The sequence below is a fragment of the Pongo pygmaeus genome, chromosome 16 (assembly GCF_028885625.2).
Source record: "Pongo pygmaeus isolate AG05252 chromosome 16, NHGRI_mPonPyg2-v2.0_pri, whole genome shotgun sequence".
Taxonomy (NCBI): domain Eukaryota; kingdom Metazoa; phylum Chordata; class Mammalia; order Primates; family Hominidae; genus Pongo; species Pongo pygmaeus.
Window position 1 is genome coordinate 55,326,777 of NC_072389.2, and position 17,832 is coordinate 55,344,608.

The window sequence follows — 17,832 nt, forward strand, 5'->3', positions numbered from 1 at the left end:
ACAAGATGGAAGAACAGATGGGATAAATCTCACAAAATATATATCAAAATGACAAACAGGAGGAAAATGTGAAAAAAAAAACTTAGGATAAGGGAACATAGACAATGGATAGGTGAAAACAATTAAGTAAATAGAAGAAAACTGCCCTGCTCCAGAGTAAGATGTAACTCTTCAAAGTAAAAGGGCCACCAAGTACCAATCAGGATGAATGAAAATGAACCCACAAACCTTCATAAAATTTTGAGCTCCAAGGACAAGGAGATAATCCCAAAAACTTCCAAAAGAAAAAAAAATGGTCAGCCTGAAACATAAGAATCAGACCAATATGACATTTCTCATCAGCAATAAGGATGCTAGAAGACATTGGAGTGATTATTTTCAGTTTTAAAGAAAAATATTTTGAAACTTAGAATTCCATACCCAGTCAAATAATCAAGTGTGAAGGGGAAATAAAGACATCTCTGCAAAAGTGTTTACAGACAACGACCATCTGCAAAACAGCTACTCAAGAATGTACAACAGTAAGACCTACTATTTGACAGCAAACCAGGGTGACTATAGTCAATAATAATTTAATTGTACACTTAAAATAACTAAAAGTATAATTGGATTGTTTCTAATACAAAGGAAAATGCTTGAGGGGATGGATACCCCATTTTACATGACGTGATTATTATATACTCCATGTCTGTACCAAAATATCTAATGTATAACCCATAAATAGATATACCTACTATGTACTCACAAAAATTAAAATAAAAAATTTTACAAAAAAGAATGTACAACAGGAAAAATACTTGTTTAAATGTTTAAAGTACAGTAGGGTGGAAGAAGATACAGAAGGAAGAATGATAATCAACCAGAGTCAAGAATGATAATAAAAATGGCTAATCCAATGACCCACACACCTGATCCAGGTGTGCCACAAATGCCACAGAATAAAGGAATGCCTGTCTATTGCCCTTTATTTTACAAAGTCTGTGAGGTAATAAAGTCAATTTATCAGTAAAAGTACAATTAGTAGTAGTTCTGGTAGGTAATAATAAATCAATTTCTCAGGAAAAGTACAATTATTAGTAATTCTTGCCTCAAGCATTAATTTACCTAAGAAATCCTCATAAGGAAGTCATTGTTTGATATAAAGAACATAAAATAAGGTTTTTGGAGCTATGTTTTGTAACAACCCTAAGGATATCATCTCATGACACAATTTAGAGGGGTCTATGATGGGGTCTCTGTACTCTGTTGATCTGATTAAATCCAGGAATATATTTTGGGATATTTGAATGAATGCATAAGCTATGTGTTCGCTGAGTAATCATTCTTATTTCTATCAACTTCACTGTAATAAATACTATGTGACCATGAACTTGAGACTGAACTTCCTGGAACATACCTGGAATGCTGCTACACTGTATTGCTGGCTGAGTACAAGACCCAAAAGAAGATCAAGTTGGTAATAGCATTTGCATCATTTTTTGACACCTGAGGAGCCTAACAGAAACATATGCCTGGATAGGAAGGAAGCCATCCTTTGTCATTCTAGTGATCCAAGATAACAGCCATCAGCAGAGGCAGAAATCTCTTAGACATTTGTTTTGAATCTGCTCCAGAATATAGAAAAATAGATAAGTAAGCCTTCAAAGTGCCACTCCATACAGGATGATGAAAATAACCTTAAATTCCCCAAAATCATAAAATCCAATATAATTTGATGCCTTCCTCAACCAAATAGGATAGCAATGAAGCACTCATTGGATGCTTATCTTTGAGCCATGTACTTTCAGTTATATTCTCCAAGATAATTAAATGAGGATACCTCATTTATTTTAGGAAGTAAACATCTATAAATCAGTTAAATATTAGGGAACATTTATCAAAAAGAATAACCCAGTTTCAGAATAATTAATCTATAGCTCCCTATTTCCCTGCAAAAAAAGAATTATCTCATAGGGCTGATGGTTTGTTAAAGTCGCTCCTGGTTTATGATTAAAAACAAAACTATATCCACTTATGCTTGTCTTTCCATTTGGAAGAGGGAGATACAAACAGAACATCCAAAAGTGTAATCAGATCACTAAGAAACAAGTTTAAAAGATGAGAGGGACATACTACTGTCTTGCTAGAATTTTTTTTTTAATAAGTAGAGACAAGGTCTCACTATGTTGCTCAGGCTGGTCTCGAACTCCTGGCCTCAAACAATCCTCCCACCTTGGCCTCCCAAAGTGCTTGAATTACAGGCATGAACCACCATGTCTGGCGCCCTGCTAGAAATTTTTAAGTTCAATTAACGTGTTGTTCCCCTGTTAGGAAGATTTTTAGGACCCATAAAAATGAGAGTTTAATGAAAGACTCCTCATAGGCCGGGCATGGTGGCTCACGCCTGTAATCCCAGCACTTTGGAAGGCCGAGGCGGGCAGATCACAATGTCAGGAGATCGAGACCATCCTGGCTAACATGGTGAAACTCCATCTCTACAAAAAACACAAAAAATTAGCCAGGCGTGGTGGCGGGCACCTGTAGTCCCAGCTACTATGGAGGCTGAGGCAGGAGAATGGCGTGAACCCGGGAGGTGGAGCTTGCAGTGAGCCGAGATCGCACCACTGCACTCCAGCTTGGGGTACAGAGCGAGACTCCGTCTCAAGAAAAAAAAAAAAAAGAGTCCTCATAAAAGAAAAAGACACTTGGACCTTGAGGCAACAAGAGGCAATGATCCTTCTGCAAGTACCTATACAAGCACATTTTAACTCATACCTCTCCTTACTTACGGTTTGTCAGTAAAATAATGCCACTGTGTATTATAATAATTTAATAAGGAAATATATGGAAAATACACTGTAAACAGAAAAATACCAGAAAAATCCTTTTTTAAAAAAACTGAAAATTAGTAAATGGGCAAAAAAGGAAATCACTCAAGCTTGAATAGTCAGTCTTAAAGTTGCTAATATGGTTATTTCCCAAGAAGATCTTGAAGTAATTTTTTTAATATTTTCAATGGAAATTGGCAAATGCCCGTTGATTCTACTCCAGGACCTCAAAGGCAACACCCAACTCCTAATCTGTCCTCTTCTCCATCATAATATAATAAATTATACATTATCCAACTTCCACTTCCAGTAGGCAAAAGAAAACAGGCCATTTACAACCTTTTCCTAAAAATCAGTTTGTGAACAATTTGTAACACCTTAGTATTTAAGATTAGGTAGTGAATGCATGAGCTCTGCTAATAAGAGCAAGAGTAAAGGGAAGAGTTAGCAAGTTTCCACTAGACCCACGAGCGATCACAGCAAATATGAATCCCTAATTAACAAATACAACAGTCTTTCTTTAATTAACTCCAGAGCATTTTGTCCTTCACCAAATGTGGTTTAGAAAACAGCCTCAGGCACTTGGCTGTAGACCCTCAAAATCATGAAATGATGAAGCACCATGGAGCATTCGGGGTCCCTAAATAAAACTCAGTGATATAGACTGATATTTCCTGAGCAAGACTGGTACCGATCCAAAAGCTGAAGAATGTCTCCAAACATGAAGTGTCATTTGGGGTTTAGGGTGATTGTGGGTTTTTTGGGGTTGGGTCAGAAATCTCTGAAAAATTTCCTCAAGCTAAATCAATAACTTAAGCTTCTTCCTTTCCTAATTTTCTTTCATTCTTCATAATCTGGTCCATGTAGTTGGAAGCCAAAGCAATTCATTAAAGACATGAAGAAAGAACAATGAGTGGGGAGAGGTTTAAAGAAAAAAGAGTCCCTCAGCCTCCAAGATTTCCTGAGTTGGATCCAAGAACACATTCTGATACAACTGAAAAATGTGTCCCGAGTTGGGGTTTCCTATTGAAACCCAGTGGTGACCTGCAGCTTCTGGGACTTATTGACATTTAAGCAGAAAACCAAAGAGAATAGAAGGGAAAAAAAACTCTTCCCACAATTTTTTTATGCTTTCCTCACAAGAGAGCTTGGAAACAATGTTAGGGGATTCAAACAAATACTAAAGGGCCTTGGGTTTGTTTTTCTCTTGGCTGAGCCAATTTGCTCATCAGGTCCAGATAGCTGGAAAATTTGATGTGAGAGCTTTATTCCTTCCAGGGCTCACTATAGCTTCACAAAGAAATGTAAAATTTTTACCAATTCATTATTCATTCCTCTTCTAGGATACACGAACTGGATTATACAAATTACACATAAAATTAATAAAATCTCCATATAAACCCTCAGCATGTAGCTTTCTATAAGATTCATGACTAGAGATTTAAGACTTATGATAATAATAGTAATAGCTAACATTAATTGAGCACTTATTACAAGCTAGATACTACATGAAGTGTTTCACACACATTATTTTATTAATCCTCAGAACAATCCCATTAGGTACATGCTGTTATCAGCCCTACTTTACAGGGGAAGAAACAGAGTCCTAGCAAGATTATGCAGTAGAGTCAGAATGCAAACACGGAACTGCCTCCCTTATAAAAGAAGCTCGGAGGAGATTCTCGATATAAGGAGATGGTGGTGGTACACTGCATAGATGACTGGGAAACTGCAAATTGGTGTGTGCCTTGGTCCAAAGGTCAAAGAGACAGGGAAGAGCCCTCTCATCAAATGCAATAGTCCAGATGTACATCAAATCACACACCCCATCCCAAACAACCTCGCGGCCCAGTCACTTCCCATGCTTCATCATCTCCAGGGTCGGTCTCTGCTGCACTGGGAAGGCCTTCCTGTAGGGCGTGTTTCCTCTCTCCTTGGAGACTTTGGGCAGTTCGCTAAGAATACTCCTGTTCAAAACTGACTGCTTTCTTTGAAACTTTTCTTATATGTGCTTGTTCTAATCTGTTCTTTTCTATCTACATTCTTTTACAATTTGATTATCTATAGCAAAAAAATGCATTTTTATGGACCAGACCATACAGAATGCTTTCTCTAAAGATGAGAAACAGTCATTTCTTTCTTTCTGTATCATCTCTACTCAAAGAGAAAAAGAAAATCAGCATCTGCCCCAAAGATTATAAGAGCCTAGAAGCTGGAGGGCATTTAATTTTCCTCTGTGAAACACAGGCTGGCCATCTGAGGGTTGGCCAAGAAAGCCTCCTGTCATAAAATAAGAGGAAATAACTCCAGACATAAAAGAAAGACAGGCAAGAAAGAGCTCTGAAGAGAGCACTTCTCTGCTTGATACCTCAGGGGTTGCACAGGAAGCTTTCAATTCGTGTTTGTCACCTTAAGATGCATGAGGCTATAAACTGAGTTTCTTTAATACATATTGGTTTCTGCATCTCAGCTCCCTGAATCCATATGGCAAATAAAATTTACTAGAGCCAAGGGAAAGTGATTTATCCCAAAAATATTTATTGAGCTCATTTGAGCAAGGCTAATAGAGCTGCTCGTCTAGCTAGAATAGCTAGTCAGCAAAGACAAAACAAAGACAAACAAGACAATGATTGCCTTCAAAGTGTTTTCATGCCCACAGATATGTGCACAGCAAGGACGCAGAAGAGAGGCCAGAGAGCCCACAGCAACTGGAGAAAAGGAACATCACATCCAGACGGGTGGCCAAAAAGCATCCCTGCCTGTCCCAGGCAGCTCTGAAGGGAGCTTACGTAGCCATATACAAACCATGGAGTGTGCAGGGTTATTTTGCCAGGCACCTGACCCAAACTACACCACAGTGATGTAATGAAAAGGAATTTGGTGGAGGCGGTCTGCCATCTAAGATGGGGTAAAAAATATGGACACTAAAACAGAACATCACCACAGTCTCATCTCAGCTGTTCCTTCTAATATCAGTCCAAGTGTGAAAAGACCAACAGAAAAATAGGAGCCTCACTTTATTTACCTATTCATGACACATTCAGGTAATAAGGCTTTAAAAAGAGATACAAGGGGGCCAGGATTTGAGGCAGAAAAGAAAGGTGGTAAATACTCAGAATCGGCCACTTCTCAGGCCTCCTCTGCCCACACCCTGGTCCAAGCCACCATCCCCGCTGCCCAGGCTACTGCAACAGCCTCCCCCCTCTGGTCTCAATGCTTCTGCCCCTTCGCCCTACCATCTATTCTCAACGAGCAGCCAGAATGCTCCTTTCAGAATTCTATCAGTTTTCCACTGCTGCTCTAACAAATTACCATGAATTTAGTGGCATAAGACAACATAAACATTATCTTACAGTTCTGAAAGTCAGCAGTCTGAAAAAGGTCTTACAGGGCTAAAATTAAGGTGTCAGCAGGGCTGAGTTCCTTCTAGAGACCCTAGGGAAGAATCTGTTTCTTGACTTTCCAGCTTCTAAAAGCTGCCCACATCCTTTGGCTCATGGCCCACAGCAGTCCAACCTCTGTTTTCGTTGTCACATCTCATTCTCTGACCTTGACCCTCCTGCCTCCCTCTGATAAGGATCCCTGCAGTTACACCGGGCCTACCTCCATCATTCAGGATATTCTCACCACCCTCAAGATCCCTTCACTTAAGCACATCCACAAAGTTCCTTTTGCCTTGTAAGGTAATGTATTCACAGGTTCTGGGACGTCATTGGGGCAAGGAGTATTATTTTGCCTACCACAAGTCTTATCTCTCTCTCCTACTCAAGGCCATCCACTAGCTCTTCATCTGAAGACACAGAAGCCAGTTGTTACCAAGGCCTTCAGGGACCTGCCTAATCTTTACACATCTACCCCATTACCTCCCTGGCCTCACATCACCACCAGAGGCCAACTTACCATGAAGCTAAACAAGCTTCAGCTCACCTCACTTGCACAGTTCATCCCAAGGAGTAGCACTAGAAATGTGTTTGCGTAGTCCTTCTTTTTCAGTTTATAAAAGCCACAGGGGGCTTTTAGCCACAGGGGGCTAAGACCATCATCTCCTCCACTTTAACGTTCCTTCCATCACACTTTGCCTCATATCAGATGGCGCTGCTGGGAGTCAGATAAGGGGCAATCGGGTGCAACTACACGAGTTTGTTTCCTGGAGTCTATTTATGTGATTCACAGTTACTTCTACAAAGAGTTCAGTTATTGGTGGTCAGGAATGCAGATCCACACAGTGCGGTAACATAAGAATCTAGGGCCCAAGGTCACATGGCAACATGATCACATCCTACAGCACCTGGCACTAGAAGTGTGTGGATTGTGGAAGAGACTGGAGGTTTGAAATATAGAGCTAGAAGTTAGCCTGTGCAGAATTCTCCCAATCATCAGATGTGTAAAATTATATGTGTAAGATTTAGTATTCAACAACTCCTAGTCAAAACAGAATATATCTCCCATCAGGAGTATGAGGAGTATCAAGTAAATGTATATGTATATGTATATGTATATGTATATGTATATGTATATGTATATGTATGTATCTATATGTAAAACATTTTATTACGTATTTCATTTTATTTTATATATATTATATATGATATAGATTATTATATATAATAAACATATCATATATTATTTTACTATATATATGATATATAAATATATATTTATATGATATATGATATATATTTATTATATATAATGAATGTATGATATATATTATATAAAATAAATATATATCATATATTCATTATATATAATAAATATATATCATACATATTTGATATATTATATATATACACTCCTCATATTCTTGAGAGGCAATAAATTCTGTTTTGACTAGGAGTTGACGAATACATGTATGACATGATATGCTTATTATACTTAGTAAGTATAATAAACATATTTTTCTTTTTTCATAGGGATTTCAAAGAATAAAATGCATTAGAATTCCTGTGCTTATAGAGCATAAACCTACTTATAGCAGCACTACTTATGGTAAGTATATCTGTAACAGTTCATATATGAAAGAAACTTGGTGGAAGTTTTTCAAGGTTGACCATTCTAAATGTTTATGTGACATTGTGAAGTCACAAAGGTGAAAATTTTTTCTAAACTACCATAATTTTTAAATTAATGTTAATTAACTATACCAAAGGAAAAACTGAATTATCTAAGTCTCTCTTCAGAAAATTTTGCAACAAAATAATTGTTATATGAGAGGCAATCAAAAATAAAAAACCAAAAATAAATAAAGAAAACATTATAAAGGCATATTCAGCAAAATGAAGACATTGTGTTGTTTTTCTGAATTTTGGGATGTTTGGGGTATTTTTCAAATTTTCAAAATTATAATTTATAGCGATTTTCTCACTCTAAATAAATATTTTTTATTATACCTGATTTTGTATTTTGTATTTATATTAGCTTAAGGCCTCAAAAAACCTAGATCCAGGCTGGGCGCGGTGGCTCACACCTGTAATCCCAGCACTTTAGGAGGCCAAGGCAGGTGGATCACCTGAGCAGGAGCTCGAGACCAGCCTGACCAACATGGTGAAACCACATCTCTACTAAAAATACAATTAGCTGGACATGGTGGCTGGCGTCTGTAGTCAGTCCCAGCTACTTGGGAAGAATTGCTTGAACCCAGGAGGCGGAAGTTGCAATGAGCCGAGATTGCGTCCCTGCACTCCAGCCTGGGTGACAGAGCGAGACTCCCTCTTAAAAAAAAAAAAAAAAACCTCGATCCAGCCCTGACAACCACTGTCCCCCATCTTCATTCAACTCCAGCCTCAGTGGCCTCTTGTTCCTTGACCACACCAGGTCCATTCTCATCTCAGAGCCTTTGCACTTACTGTTCCCTCTGCCTGGCATGCTTATCGCTCAAATATCTACAGGGCTGCTGCCTCACTTCTTTCAAATTTGCAATCAAGTATGTCTTCTTAATTCAGCCTTCCATGGTTATCCTTTTTGAAACTGCAGTACACTCCACCCAATGTAGAAGATTATTTATTCATTTATTTTGTTGATTGTCTTTCTGCCGTGCCCCCCGACCAGAATGTGAGCTCCATGCAGGTTGAGGGCTTTTTCTTTAAACCTGTTTTGTTCACAGCTGTACCTGCAACCTTTGGAACAGTGTCTAGCACATAGTCAATGTTCAGTATATATTTCTGAAATGGATAGAATGATGGATAGATGGTTGGATGGCTAGATAGATGAATGGATAGATAAATCAATAAGTGAATGGTTTCTCAAAGATCAGATGGTTGTAGATGTGCAGTCTTATTTCTGAGTTCTCTATTCTGTTCCATTGGTCTATGTGTCTGTTTTCATACCAGTACCAGGCTGTTTTGGTTACCTGACAAAAACAAGCAATGGGGAAAGGATTCCCTATTTAATAAAGGGTGCTAGGAGAATTGGCTAGCCATATGCAGAAGATTGAAACTGGACCCCTTCCTTATGCCTTATACGAAAATTAACTCAAGATGGATTAAAAGACTCAAATGTAAAACCCAAAACTATAAAAACCCTAAAAGAAAATCTAGGCAGTACCATTCAAGACATAGGCATGGGCAAAGATTTCATGACAAAAATGTCAAAAGCAATTGCAACAAAAGTAAAAGTTGACAAATGGGATCTAATTAAACTAAAGAGCTTCTGCACAGCAAAATAAACTATCATCAGAGTGAACAGACAGCCTACAGAATGGGAAAAAATTTTTGCAATCTATCCACCTGACAAAGATCTAATATCCAGAATCTATAAGGAACTTAAACAAATTTACAAGAAAAAAGCAAACAACCCCACTGAAAAGGGAGCAAAGGACATGAACTTCTCAAAAGAAGACATTTATGTGGGCAACAAACATGAAAAAAGGCTCAACATCACTGATTATTAGAGAAATGCAAATAAAAACCACAGTGAGATACTACCTCACACCAGTCAGAATGGCAACTATTAAAAAGTCAAGAAACCACAGATGCTAGTGAGGCTGTGGAGAAACAGGAACTTTTTTTTTCTTTCTTTCTTTCTTTTGAGACAGTCTCACTCTGTCTCCCAGGCTGGAGTGCAAGGGCACAGTCTCAAGAAACAGGAATGTTTTTACACTGTTGGTGGGAATATAAATTACTTCAACCATTGTGGGAGTCAATATGGTGATTCCTCAAAGACCTAAGGGCAGAAATACCATTTGCCCCAGCAATCCCATTACTAGGTATATACCCAAAGGAATATAAATCATTCTATTACAAAGATACATGCACATGTATGTTCATTGCAGCACTATTCACAATGGCAAAGACATAGAATCAACCCAAATGCCCATCAATGATAGACTGGATAAAGAAAATGTGGTACATATACATCACGGAATACTATGCAGCCATAAAAAGGAATGAGATCATGTCCTGTGCAGGACAATAACAAATTAGTGGTTATGGCAGAAGATAATATCAAATTATTGAAAACAAAAAGAATAAATAGAAAATAAAAACAGATGATCCAGATATTAGAACTATTAGATTTGGACTTTAACTGATTAACATGTACATTAAAAAAATAACAAGATAGAGAATTTCACTAAAGAACTGAAAAAAATGTAAAAGAAACAAATGAAAACTCTAGAATTTGAAAATATAGTAAATTCAGAATTCAACATATGAACAGAAAATTAGAAACAGCAACATAGGGTAATAGCTGGAAACTGGTCAGTAGAAAATATGAAAACTGCATATGGAGAGACGAAAAGTTTAAAATTTCAGAAAAGAGCATAAAAAGATAAGATACATGGTTAAAGGTTTATCATATGTGTAATTGGATTCTCATTGAGGAGAACAAAGAGAATAGGGGATAGAAACATGATCTGAGGATATTCTGACTGGGAATTTTCCAAAACTTTCAAAAGACATCAAACTACAAAATGAAGAATTTCTAAGAATCCCAAGCTGGATAAAAAAAGAAACTGTATCTAGACACATAATAGTAATACTGCTCAAAGACAAAGTTTTTGAAGCAGCCAGAGGAAAAAGATATGTCATCTTCAAAAAAGTAATAATAAGATTGTCACCTTACTTTTCAAAAAAGTCAGTGGAGGCCTGAATGCAATGGAATGATATCTTTAAAGTGCCAGAAGAAAAGAGTATCAACACAGAATTCTCCACCCAGTGGAAATATTCACATTCAAATGTAAATCCAAAAGAAATATTTTTTCTAACTGACAAAAAGTGATAGAATTCATTACCAGCATTCCCACATTTAAAAAAAAAAAAAAAAGGAAGTCTTAAGAAAGAAGAAAAACTATTCTAGATAGAATGCAGAAAAATAAAAAATAACAATGATTATGGGTAAATCTGCACAAATAATTACTGTACTGACAATACATGTTATTTATTACTGTTGCACTGCTGGTTTTAAAATGTACCAAGAATTAAATACATGGTAATGATAGCATAAAAACTTGATTAAAGGAGTTAAAATATTCTAAATTAATGATATTGCTGACAAATTCATGATATAGTAAAAGTACTCATTCAACTATACAGAAATGTTGTAATCAGAGTAACCACAAAAAGAAGTTTAAAGGAATGATGACTACCAAGCTAACAGGTGGTTGGAACTAGAATAATAAAAATATTTGATGAACGCAAAAGAAGGCAATAAAAAGAAAACGAATAACAACAAATTAAGATAATGAATTTATTTTACTACTGATACAAACATAGCAATCACTATATTAGCTGTAAGTAAACTAAATATTCTCCTTAAAAGCCAAAGTTTATCAAACTGAATTTTTTAAACCTCTATATGCAGCATCTTAGATATAAAAATAATAAAGAGTTTAAAGTAAAAAAAAATGTGAAAATATATAACATGCAACATTAACCATAGGATATCTGGTATTATTATACTCATATCAGATAAATTAAACTTAATACAATAAGCACTGCTAGAGATAAATAGAGTCATCCCATAGTAACAAAAGATTGATCTTCCAGGACTATACAACAACTCTAAATTTGTATGCATCCAATAATGTAGCCTCAAAATATATAAAGAAAAACCTGACAAACCAAAAGGAGAAATACACAAATTCAAAAATATCTTGATAAACTAAAGTATGTCTGTGAGGGTGAATTTTGTGTGTCAACTTGCCTGGGCTACAGGGTGCTCAGATATTTGGTCAAGCACAGTTCTGGTGTGTCTGTGAGGGTCTTTCTGGATGAGATCAACATTTTAATCAGTAGGCAGCGTAAAGCAGATCACCGTCCCTAATGTGTGTGGGATTCATCCAATCAGCTCAAGGCCTGAATAGAACAAAAAGGCTGAGCAGAAGGAACTCCTCTTGCCTTTGAGCTGGGACATCAGTTTTTTCTTGCCTTCAGACTCAAACTAAAACACTGGCTCTTCCTGGGTCTCAAGCCTGCTGGCATTTGGACTGAAATCATGCCACTGGCTCTCCTGGGTCTCCAGCTTGCCAACTGCAAATCAGGATTTTTCAGCATCAATAATCATATGAGGCAAATCCATACAGTATTTATATATAATATATATGAATATATATAAATGCATACATATATCCATATATGTATATATTTGGACACATACATATATGTATATATACACCTATATACAAATATATGTGTATATACACATATATACAAATATACACATATATATACACATATATACACATATGTGTATATATATTTTTATATTATTATATATATTATTATATATACATATATATTTGTATATATGTGTGTGTATATATATATATACACACATATACATTCTGTTTTACTAGAGAATCCTGACTGATTCAACGACTCTACATCAACTTAATAAATACAGAAACATAACACCTGACTCAAGACCCTTTCACGGTTTTTCAGCCTTCACCGCGAGCTCAGTGAGCCATAAGTACAAATTTCCAAAAGCTTCTAATACAATCTTAATGGAAACCAAATTCCAGATCAGCAGAATCTGGTACCACTCCATTCCAAGTTAAGTTAGACTACATCTTGAAAACTGGGTTCAACCGAATCCAGTTGTAAGCAATATAGAAGCCACTGGAGAAGCCAAGAGCATCAAAACGTTTTGTGACCATCATGTGTTCATTCAAACATCTACTCAATAGATGTCCAGGTTCTAGAACAAAGTGACACACACCATACTACATGTTGCAGGGTCAAAAATGAGACAGACAGCAGCCCTTCCCTGGTGAAGCTCATATTATAGGTAAGATACTGAGAGTCTAAAAACTAGGAACCATGTCATATATTAGAGGAAACTTGCAGGTGTCTACCCAAAAAATCAGAGACTGAAAGACAGAGAGAATATTAGCAAAAGAAAGAGACCATGTGGCAAAATGAGAGAGATCTTCAAATATTTGATTATTTTTAAGGTAGATGGCAGAATAGATACTCTGTTATTCCAAAATTCAGAACAGAAAGTAAACTTTACAAGGATCTGAAATTCTGTTAACATATGGTTGAATTTACTGTCAAAACAGATAATGAGGTTGAATGCAGTGGCTCACGCCTGTAATCGTTAACACTTTAGGAGGCCCAGGCTGAAAGATTACTTCAGGCCAGGCCTTCAAGACAAACCTGAACAGTATAGTGAGACCCTGTCTTTACAAAAAATTTTAAAACTAGCCAGGTGTGGTGGTACACTTGTAGACCTGGCTACTTGGGAGGCTGAAGTGGGAGGATCATTTGAGCCCAAGAGTTTGAGGCTGTAGTGAGCTATGATCACCACTGCACTCCAGGCTGGGTGACAGAGTGAGACCCTGTTTCTAAAAAAAAAAAAAGAAAAAGAAAGAGAATTAGACATCTCCCAAATTAGATATCTGAGCTACTTGTCAGAGCAATATTCAAGGAAAATATTCATCAGCGCTATAGAAACAGACTGTCAAAGTAGAAATAAAGCTGGAAAAACTGACTTCGAAGATTCTTCTAATTCCCAGGTTTTCTTATTCTATGCAATCTAAAGCTATATTGATAAAACTATTAGATCGAAATCAGCAACAGTTGGAAATAACGTATAATGTTTAGGAAAGATTTCACAATAAACACCATAGTTTTAAAAGGCATCTCCATAGTGATGAACAGAAACCAAAATAGAGGAGGAGTTCTCTGAGGAACAAAGTGAACAGAGATAAAAGTGCAGAAGACTGAGCCAGGCGGAAATTCCACCACCAGGGTGCAATGAAGGAGACAGAGGCAGAGTAGCCTGAGAAGCAAGAAGAATCTGCATGAGGGTCATGAAACCAAAGAAAAAAAGAGTTTTTGTGGAGAGAATAGCCGCTCTCCCCTAATTCCACAGAGAGGTGAGGGAAGGGTGGTGGAGAGGAACACTCCCTGGGGCTTCCCTTTAGGAAGTCCTCTGTGACTGGTGGTTTGTGACAGCATCCTAACCTAGCCCACATCCTGAGTAACAAAACAGACTGCTCTATGTGAATAAAGTTAAAGCAGCACACAAACTTGGGAAGGGTTTGAAAGGCAGAAGACATCTCTTATCTGTACTTCTATTTATATCTCTGCACTACGACTATGGGAGGAGATTTAAAAATATATAGTGTATCCTGTCTGAGGAAAAAAACTTCTATTCCAAAGTGACTTAAATACAGGATAAATTCTAGACCACACCTAGGACTAACGACTGCAATGCTGCCTCCCTATCGCTCCCAGTCATAAAAGCTGATGAACCTACGAATGGAAGGCTTACGCCCTGCAATATTTATAACAAGCAGCAAAGATTCAGTCTCCACAATAATTTCAAGCATCTTTTTGCACAGAATTTTAGTATAGTGAAATGGAATATATTAGGTGTTTCTCTCTCATCTGTAGTGGAACCAAAGATAATTTCCCATGCCTTTTCTCTCTGGACACCAAAAAGTTATTAAAACATAGAAGAGAACTCATTAGGAAACAGAACCCCAAAGTTATGAGAGGGCTTTTGTGAAGCCAGCACTGTCTTATGTATGTCACTCGCTGGCCAGCACCATGTGGTACTTCATTTCAACAGCCTCATTCAATCAAACTAAGAAAATAGATGACTTTTTAAAACATGATCCAATTTAAAATAAATTATTATGGTAGATGAAATGCAAATTCAAACAAAAACTAATTCCTTCACAAGTGTAACTCAAAATCTACTTGAGAAAACAGCTTTTGGATTTATTGCTCCATAAGAGATAAACCCAATAAGAAATAACGCTCTTTAAACATATAAATTAATACAAATAAAAATACTTTTATATGCATTGATAAGGTACCTATAAGGATAGGTTCCATGTCTTATTCATCTTTTTTATCACCCTCTATCAAAGGACAAGCACATTACCTGTTAAATAATATATGCTCAAAGCAATGTTTATGGTGTTATGTAATCTAATTATACAAAAAAAAAAAAAAAAAAAAACAGACTTTATTCCCCAACTGCAGACCAAAAACAATACTTTCCAAAATGCTGTTGGCATTGAACCTCCATGACCCCTAGGTCCTATTACGGCCTGTTAGTTTGTTAAACAGATGTGATAATGCAACATTTATTGTAAGAGAAGTCGTTGTAAATGCCTGAGAATCAGGTATATAAACTTCAACCAAAGCAACTGACCACTGTCATTTGCACCACACTGGCAGGCCTCTAGAGAGTCACCATAAGTAAACAACCCTTTTGAAAGAGTCCCAGAGGGTACAGAAGAGGCTTCCAGGATGTCCTCTTGGAAATCAGAGCCCCATACAAGTCACCTCAGTAAACAGGAAACCCACCTGTGTATATAATGCTCATGTCAGCCATAAAACTGTACAACACTGTTTTTGTAAAACTTAGAAATTAGGAGTTTTCAGGAGAAAAACCTAGAAATCAATGAACTGTATCATATATCTATGAATTCAGTACTGTCTAACATTTACATATGGCTTTTATAATTTATGAGTTACTTCACATATATTTCATTTTACATTCATGCTCACAGTAACCTTCAGAGGTAAACATTAGTCCCATTTTACAAATGCGAAAATTGAGGCTCAGAGGATTTGAATACAAATGCCTGGTAAGTAGAACCAGGTTCATTCCTATCACTTCTGACTCATGTTGTTTCTGTCATGCAACAATTGTGTTCACAAAGGACAATTACAGAATATTGACAGAGCCTTGTAAACCCATAATACCCACTCTGGCCAAATCCAGTAAATTCTTATGCTATTGATCTGTTATGTCACAGCCACCTAAATTCAAATAGTATGTGTAAGTTGGCAAGAAAAAATTAAAGATTTTGGTTGGGTCATGAAAATACATGAGTACCATACAGTTCTGTATTGTCAGGTGATTTTTTTTTTTTTTTTTTAGATAGGGTCTCACTCTGTCACACAGGCTGGAGTACAATGGCACAATCATAGCTCACTGCAACCTTGACCTCCTGGGCTCAAGCTATCCTCCCTACCTCAGTCTCCTGAGTAGTACAGAACCATGCCACCATGCCCAGCTAATTTTTAATTTTTTGTAGAGACAGGGTATTGCTATGTGGCCCAGGCTGGTCTCAAACTCCTGGTCTCAAGTGATCCTCTCACCTCAGCCTCCCAAAGCACTAGGATAACAGGCATGAGCCACCAAGCCCAGTCTACCACATGGTTTTTAAACTTATAGTGGCAATAATAACTTGAAAGGACTACTCCCACTAAAAGCATATTTAACTACTTTCTATATGTAGATTCACAAAAATAAGCATAAGAAGCTGTCTCTCTCTCTCCTCCCCAAGATATACAGAGTTGCTCTCTGGAAGGCTATTTCACCCCAGTATGCATATCTGATTCAGGGCTGACTTATCCATGAGGCATAGTAGGCAGAGTGCCTAGGGCCCATGATATTTTCAAGAGCCCACAAAACTGTTTCAATTTTCATTTATTTTAAAATCAGAGGAAAAATGAATATAATAGTAATGGATACATAATAATGAATCTAGCCTGGATTATATTTGTCTTTATATGACATATTCATCAAACATAATTTTTCATATGTTTTTATGGAGGAAGGGACCCACAAAGGCAAAAGTGCCTAGGGCCCACAGAAGACATACACAGCCCTGGTCTGATTCATCCTACCCTACACCCCATAAACATACTAAGGCAGTAATGTGTTCTGGTTCCACAACTCCCACATTTTGGAATAAAGAAGAGCTAAGCTGGTTTAAAGAAGGCCTCTAATTATGTACTTCTTTTGCTTCCCATATTTCTAAACTAATGAGATCTGAATTAGGTATTTTACCCATACACAACATTCTTCCTGATTGCGGAAAAGCACACGTACAATTTTTTTTCTTTTCTTTTCTTTTATTAGAGACTAGGTCCCAGTCTGTCACTCAGGCAGGAGTGCAGTAGCACAATCAGAGCTCACTGAAGCCTCAATCTCCTGGGCCCATGTGATCCTCCCACCTCATTCCCCCAAGGAGCTGGAACTACAGGCACGTGCCACCATGCCTGGCTACTTTTTAAATTTTTGGTAGAGACAGGGGTCTCACTGTGTGGCCCACTCTGGTCTAAAACTCCTGACCTCAAGCGATCCTTCTACCTCAGCCTCCCAAAGTGCTGAGATTGCAGGTGTGAGCCACTGCACCCTGTCACTTGTACACTTTAAAACTATTTGTCTTTGGGCCTCTCATACAAGCTATAAGGAAAGAGTGAATTTCAAAGAACAAACAGAAAATAGACTGTAATCATAATGTTTTAAACATTTGAGTCAAGGGGCTGGACCTTTTTACATCTTAAAGAATGCAAGACATGCTGGGTGCGGTGGCTCACGCCTGTAATCCCAGCATTTTGGGAGGCCGAGGCGGGCAGATCACCTGAGGTCAGGAGTTCAAGACCAGCCTCAACATGGAGAAACCCCATCTCTACTAAAAATACAAAATTAGCCAGGCGTGGTGGTGCATGCCTGTAATCCCAGCTACTCGGGAGGCTGAGGCAGGAGAATTGCTTGAACCCAGGAGGCAGAGGTTGCAGTGAGCCAAGACGGTGCCATTGCACTCCAGCCT

The 17,832-nt window shown here is 37.4% G+C and overlaps 1 protein-coding gene across 12 annotated transcripts in view; it reads right to left on the bottom strand.

Moving 5' to 3' along the window:
- Positions 1 to 17,832, bottom strand: part of ATP8B4 (ATPase phospholipid transporting 8B4 (putative)) — a 337,888-nt gene that overhangs the window by 236,367 nt on the left and 83,689 nt on the right. The window lies entirely within an intron of this gene.